We start from the raw sequence: 6,474 nt of genomic DNA, 5'->3' as shown, positions 1-6,474 counted from the left end.
CATCCTCAGATCCCCCCATTAACAGTGCCATCCCCAGATCCAGTGCCATCCCCATCTGGGGGGTTTCTTTGCTGGGCTGGACTTTTATAGCCCCCCCCCCCCCCCAAATTTTACTTGCGGTCATAGGGTTGGGTAGAGGGGGCGGTCCTAGGGGTGGGTAGGGGGCAGTCTTAGGGGCGGGTAGGGGGCGGTCCTAGGGTTGGGTAGGGGTGTGGCCAGGGGAGGGGGGGTGAGTTCCACCACCTTTTCTCTGAGAAAAAAAGCCCTGTGTAAAACTGAAACAAACTACCACAAAAAGTAGTCATAATTGGTATTGTCACGGCCGTAACAATCTGATCTATAATAATACCACATGATCTAACCTGTCAGATAAACACTGTAAATAACAAAAAAATAAAAACTGTGCTAAAACAGCTATTTTTTGTTACCTTGCCTCACAAAAAGTGAGGCAACCAAAAAACATATGTACCCTAAAATAGTACCAACAAAACTGCCACCTTATCCCGTAGTTTCCAAAATGGGGTCACTTTTTGGAGCTTCTACTCTACTGGTGCATCAGGGGGTCTTCAAATGTGACATGGCAACTTAAAATTATCCCAGTGAAATCTGCCTTCCAAAAACCATATGGTGTTCCTTTCCTTCTGCGCCCGTACAGCAGTTTTACGACCACATATGGGGTGTTTCTGTAAACTACAGAATCAGGGCAATAAACATTGAGTTTTGTTTGGCTGCTAACCCTTGCTTTGTTAGCGGAAAAACATGGATTAAAATGTAAAATGTGCGAAAAAGTGAAATTTATACATTTCATCTCCATTTTCCATTAATTCTTGTAGAACACCTAAAGGGTTAAGAAAGTTTGTCAAATCTGTTTTGAATACCTTGAGGGGTGTAGTTTCCAAAATGGGGTAATTTTTGGGTGGTTTCTATTATGTGAACCTCACAAAGTGACTTCAGACCTGATCTGGTCCTTAAAAAGTGGGTTTTGGAAATTTTCTGAAAAATTTCAAGATTTGCTTCTAAACTTCTAAGCCTTCTAACATCCCCCCCAAAAAAAAAAAAAAAAAAAAAAGGCATTCACAAAATGATCCAAACATGAAGTAGACATATGGTGAATGTAAAGTAATAACTATTTTTGGAGGTATTACTATCTATTATAAAAGTAGAGAAATTGAAATTTGCTAATTTTTCCACATTTTTGGTAAATTGGTATTTTTTTATAAATAAAAATTACATTTTATGACTCAATTTTACCACTGTCATGAAGTACAATATGTGACAAAAAAACAATCTCAGAATGGCCTGGATAAGAAAAAGCGTTTTTAAGTTATTACCACATAAAGTGACACATGTCCGATTTGCAAAAAATGGCCTGGGCAGGAAGGTGAACTGGCCCGGGGTAGAAAGGGTTAACATGATGTATAATGGGTCAAGAGAAAACAATCTCAGAATGGCCTGGATAAGTAAAAGAATTCCAATCTAACATATGTCAGATTTGAAAAATTAGGCCTGGTCAGGAAGTGGGCAATGGCGCCGTCAGGAAGTGGTTAAAAGGTTGTTGTTTTTTTACTGATAACCTGGGACCCCTACTGATCAGATACTGATGACCTGTTCGGAGGATTGGTCATCAGTAACAAAAATCTTGGAAACCCCTTTAAAGTATTAAAACATAAGAACTATAAAAATTTGGTATCACTGTAATCATTTTGACCAACAAAATGAAAACAGGTCAATTTTAGCGCCCAGGGAACACCGTAAAAATAAAACCTGTAAAACAATGGCGGAAGGCTTTTTTCCCCCCAATTTTACCCCATGTACATTTTTTCCAGCTTCCCACTACATTGTAAGAAATATTAAATGGTGCCATTAAAGGGCATCTGTCAGCAGATTTGTACCCGTTAATCTGACTGACCTGTTACATGTGCGCTTTGCAGCTGAAGGCATCTGTATTGCTCCCATGTCCATATGTGCCCGCACTGCTAAGAAATATGGTTTTACTATATGCAAATGAGCCTCTAGGAGTGATGACTCTTAGGCTCCATTCACACGTCCGCAAAATGGGTCCGCATCCTTTCCGCAATTTTGCAGAATGGGTGCGGACCCATTCATTCTCTATGGGGACGGAATGGTTGCGGACAGCACACAGTGTGCTGTCTGCAGCCGCAATTGCGGAGCGCGGCCCCGATTTTGGGTCCGCAGCTCCGCAAAAAGATAGAGCATGTCCTATACTTGTCCGCAGCTTGCGGACAAGAATAGGCATTTCAATGGGGGTGACGGGCTGGTGTGTGGCGGACCCGCAATTTGCGGGTCCGCAACACACCACAGACGTGTGAATGTAGCCTTACAGGGAAGATCTCTGAAGGTGGCTCCAGCAGTCCCCTTCATTCTGAGTATCAGTGGGGGTCTCAAAGTACGTAGTCTTCCCAGGGATGAACCCTCATTACATCCCAATGCACCAAGTCCCCTCACATTACATCTCTGCACCCAGACTTTCCATTCCTTGAAGGGCATTACATCCCTGTGTACCCATAATTCCCATTTCTTGCAGGGCATTACATCCCCATGTACCCATAATTCCCAGTCCATGCAGAGCATTAAATCCCTGTGTACCCATAATTCCTAGTCCTTGCAGGTCATTACATTCCTGTGTACCCATAATTCCCAGTCCTTGCAGGGCATTACATTCCAGTGTACCCATAATTCCCAGTCCTTGAAGGGCATTACATCCCTGTGAACCCATAATTCCCAGTCCTTGCAGGGCATTACATCCCTATACAAACGGAAAATGCAAATGTGATCGCACTCTACATCCAGCACTCTGCCCTGCCTCCACGCGGTGAGTGGCTTATTACGCTTTGGCCAAAATGTACACCGATGTCTCATCCAGCATGGAGGCAGGGCAGAGTGCTGGATGTAGAGTGCGATCACATTTGCATTTTCCGTTTGTATATGTATTTCGCCATAGTGATGTGCACCTGCAGGCAGGTTGTGCTGACCCAACCCCTTATTTTTTTCTTTGTAGTATATATTGGAGGCGTGGCGATCTCCTTGGAGTCATTGCACACCTGACCAGTCAATCTGTCCTGGAGGCTGGTTTTAAAGTCAGTATAAAACTGAGTCTGCTTATATAGAACCTACCAGTAGCCATTTGGCTCCAGGAGAAGTATATGGTGGGCTCAGCATGTATGTTGGTACTTGCATCCCTGGATCCGATGAAAGCTGTAATGGCACCGGACGGGGTTAAAAGCAGAGTGTGCTTGGCTTGCATGCTGACCTGCATTCCCTGGACTTTGTGTGGCTGTCATGGCCCACAAACAGGTAGGAACTAGTGTTAGGGACCACTCAAATGAGACGACCTTGACGCGGTGAGTGGCTTATTACGCTTTGGCCAAAATGTACACCAATGTCTCATCCAGCATGGAGGCAGGGCAGAGTGCTGGATGTAGAGTGCGATCACATTTGTATTCTCCGTTTGTATATGTATTTAGCCATAGTGATGTGCACCTACATACGGGTTGTGCTGACCCAATCCCCCACATTACATCCCTATGTACCCATAATTCCCAGTCCTTGCAGGCCATTACATCCCTGTGTACCCATAATTGCCAGTCTATGCAGGGCATTACATCCCTGTGTACCCATAATTCCCAGTCTATGCAGGGCATTACATCCCTGTGTACCCATAATTCCCAGTCCTTGCAGGGCATTACATCCCCGTGTACCCATAATTCCCAGTCCATGCAGGGCATTACATCCCCGTGAACCCATAATTCCCAGTCCTTGCAGGGCATTACATCCCCGTGTACCCATAATTCCCAGTCCATGCATGGCATTACATCCATGTGTACCCTTAATTCACAGTCCTTGAAGGGCATTACATCCCTGTGTACCCTTAATTCCCAGTCCTTGCAGGGCATTACATCCCCGTGTACCCATAATTCCCAGTCCATGCATGGCATTACATCCATGTGTACCGATAATTCCCAGTCCTTGCAGGGCATTACATCCCCATGTACCCATAATTCCCAGTCCATGCAGAGCATTAAATCCCTGTGTACCCATAATTCCTAGTCCTTGCAGGGCATTACATTCCAGTGTACCCATAATTCCCAGTCCTTGAAGGGCATTACATCCCCGTGCACCCATAATTCCCAGTCCTTGAAGGGCATTACATCCCTGTGTACCCTTAATTCCCAGTCCTTGAAGGGCATTACATCCCCGTGCACCCATAATTCCCAGTACTTGAAGGGCATTACATCCCTGTGTACCCTTAATTCCCAGTCCTTGAAGGGCATTACATCCCTGTGTACCCATAATTCCCAGTCCTTGCAGGGCATTACATCCCCGTGCACCCATAATTCCCAGTCCTTGAAGGGCATTACATCCCTGTGTACCCTTAATTCCCAGTCCTTGAAGGGCATTACATCCCTGTGTACCCTTAATTCCCAGTCCTTGCAGGGCATTTCATCCCTGTGTACCCATAATTCAAAGTACTTGCAGGCCATTACATTCCTGTGTACCCATAATTCTCAGTCCTTGCAGGGCATTACATCCCTGTGTACCCATAATTCCCAGTCCATGCATGGCATTACATCCATGTGTACCCATAATTCCCAGTCCTTGCAGGGCATTACATCCCCATGTACCCATAATTCCCAGTCCATGCAGAGCATTAAATCCCTGTGTACCCATAATTCCTAGTCCTTGCAGGGCATTACATTCCAGTGTACCCATAATTCCCAGTCCTTGAAGGGCATTACATCCCCGTGCACCCATAATTCCCAGTCCTTGAAGGGCATTACATCCCTGTGTACCCTTAATTCCCAGTCCTTGAAGGGCATTACATCCCCGTGCACCCATAATTCCCAGTCCTTGAAGGGCATTACATCCCTGTGTACCCATAATTCCCAGTCCTTGCAGGGTATTACATCCCTGTGTACCCATAATTCTCAGTCCTTGCAGGGCATTACATCCCTGTGTACCAATAATTCCCAGTCCTTGCAGGGCATTACATCCCTGTGTACCCATAATTCCCATTCCATGCATGGCATTACATCCCTGTGTACCCATAATTCCCAGTCCTTGCAGGGCATTACATCCCTGTGTACCCATAATTCCCATTCCTTGCAGGGCATTATATCCCTGTGTACCTATAATTCCCAGTCCTTGCAGGGCATTACATCCCTGTGTACCTATAATTCCCAGTCTATACAGGGCATTACATCCCTGTGTACCCATAATTCCCAGTCCTTGCAGAGCATTACATCCCTGTGTACCTATAATTCCCAGTCCTTGCAGGGCATTACATCCCTGTGTACCCATAATTCCCAGTCCATGCAGGGCATTACATCCCCGTGTACCCATAATTCCCAGTCCTTGCAGGGCATTACATCCCTATGTACCCATAATTCCCAGTCCTTGCAGGGCATTACATCCCTGTGTACCCATAATTCCTAGTCCATTTCAGTCCCTGCAGATCATTGCATCCCAGTAAACCAGGAATCCTTAATCCCTTGCAGAGCATCCTATCCCAATGTACACAGTTCGGGCAAAGCAGTGCAACCCAGCGCACCCAGACTTTCCAGCCCCACCTAAAACATTGCATTCCAGTGCGCATGTCAGAAACCCCGAGAAAATAACCAGCTGTCAAGCAAAATTCCGAGCACTACCCCTCCCACACGAAAGCCTGGTCACATGGGAATGACGTCATCGGAGTGCCTTTCGTCCATAGGAAGTAGCATGTGCCGTGACGTCAGGTGGCTCCTCCCCGGACGCGCTGGTTGCCTTGGTTGTGGTTGTTGGGGCTCTGGGCTGCTCGCGCCCCTGACACTGAAGGCGCCAGTGATGTGTGGACAAGGAGGTGAGTAGTATGCCGTGGTGTATGGAGGTCTAGTGCGGGGAGCTGTGTTTACCTCATCCATACATTGCTCCTATTGTATAAAGGTGGTCTTCTGTCGGTTATAAATAAAGTGTGTTTGACGAAGATGTCGTTTCAATAAACTTTATTCATGTTTTCAGATGTTACATTATGGCAGTGTAGCAGACCTTAGTGCATGTGTGAGGTAGAGACCTGCTTCCTACCAGTTTAGTGTGAGGGGCTTCTCAGCTGTCACATGTGCAGGTTGTTCCCATGGCCTAATGACACCAATATACAAATGGCTCCAATATGGAGTCCAAACTGTGTGGACAGTTGATCCACCGCACCAATAAGAAAATACATACACAGCGCTACAGAATCATTCATAAATCCTTTATTAGTATCACAAGTATAATATAAAACGATACCAGTAGCAGCAGTCATGTAATAAAAGTAACTGCAGCGGTATAGTCACACAGCCATTAATATTATGTCCCTTATGCATTGAACGTATCATAGCCAAACCCAGACTCTACCGCCTATGGTGCAGCCGATGCATGAAATGCAAAAGGAAATACCGACCAATTGCAGTTCTAACCCCGCCACGCGTTTCGCATCTG

General features: G+C 45.7%; 1 protein-coding gene across 1 annotated transcript in view; it reads left to right on the top strand.

The window, feature by feature from the left end:
* Nucleotides 1–5,748: 5,748 nt before the first annotated feature.
* Nucleotides 5,749–6,474, top strand: part of BBS7 (Bardet-Biedl syndrome 7) — a 51,378-nt gene continuing 50,652 nt past the window's right edge. Inside the window, exon 1 of the mRNA XM_040418403.1 lies at nucleotides 5,749–5,857. The gene's annotated coding sequence lies outside the window, so the exon portion shown is untranslated. The remainder of the gene's footprint in view (nucleotides 5,858–6,474) is intronic.

This window comes from Bufo bufo, chromosome 2, assembly GCF_905171765.1.
Source record: "Bufo bufo chromosome 2, aBufBuf1.1, whole genome shotgun sequence".
NCBI lineage: Eukaryota > Metazoa > Chordata > Amphibia > Anura > Bufonidae > Bufo > Bufo bufo.
The sequence above is the reverse complement of the archived record's forward strand: the minus strand, read 5'-3'. Positions and strand labels throughout refer to the sequence as shown.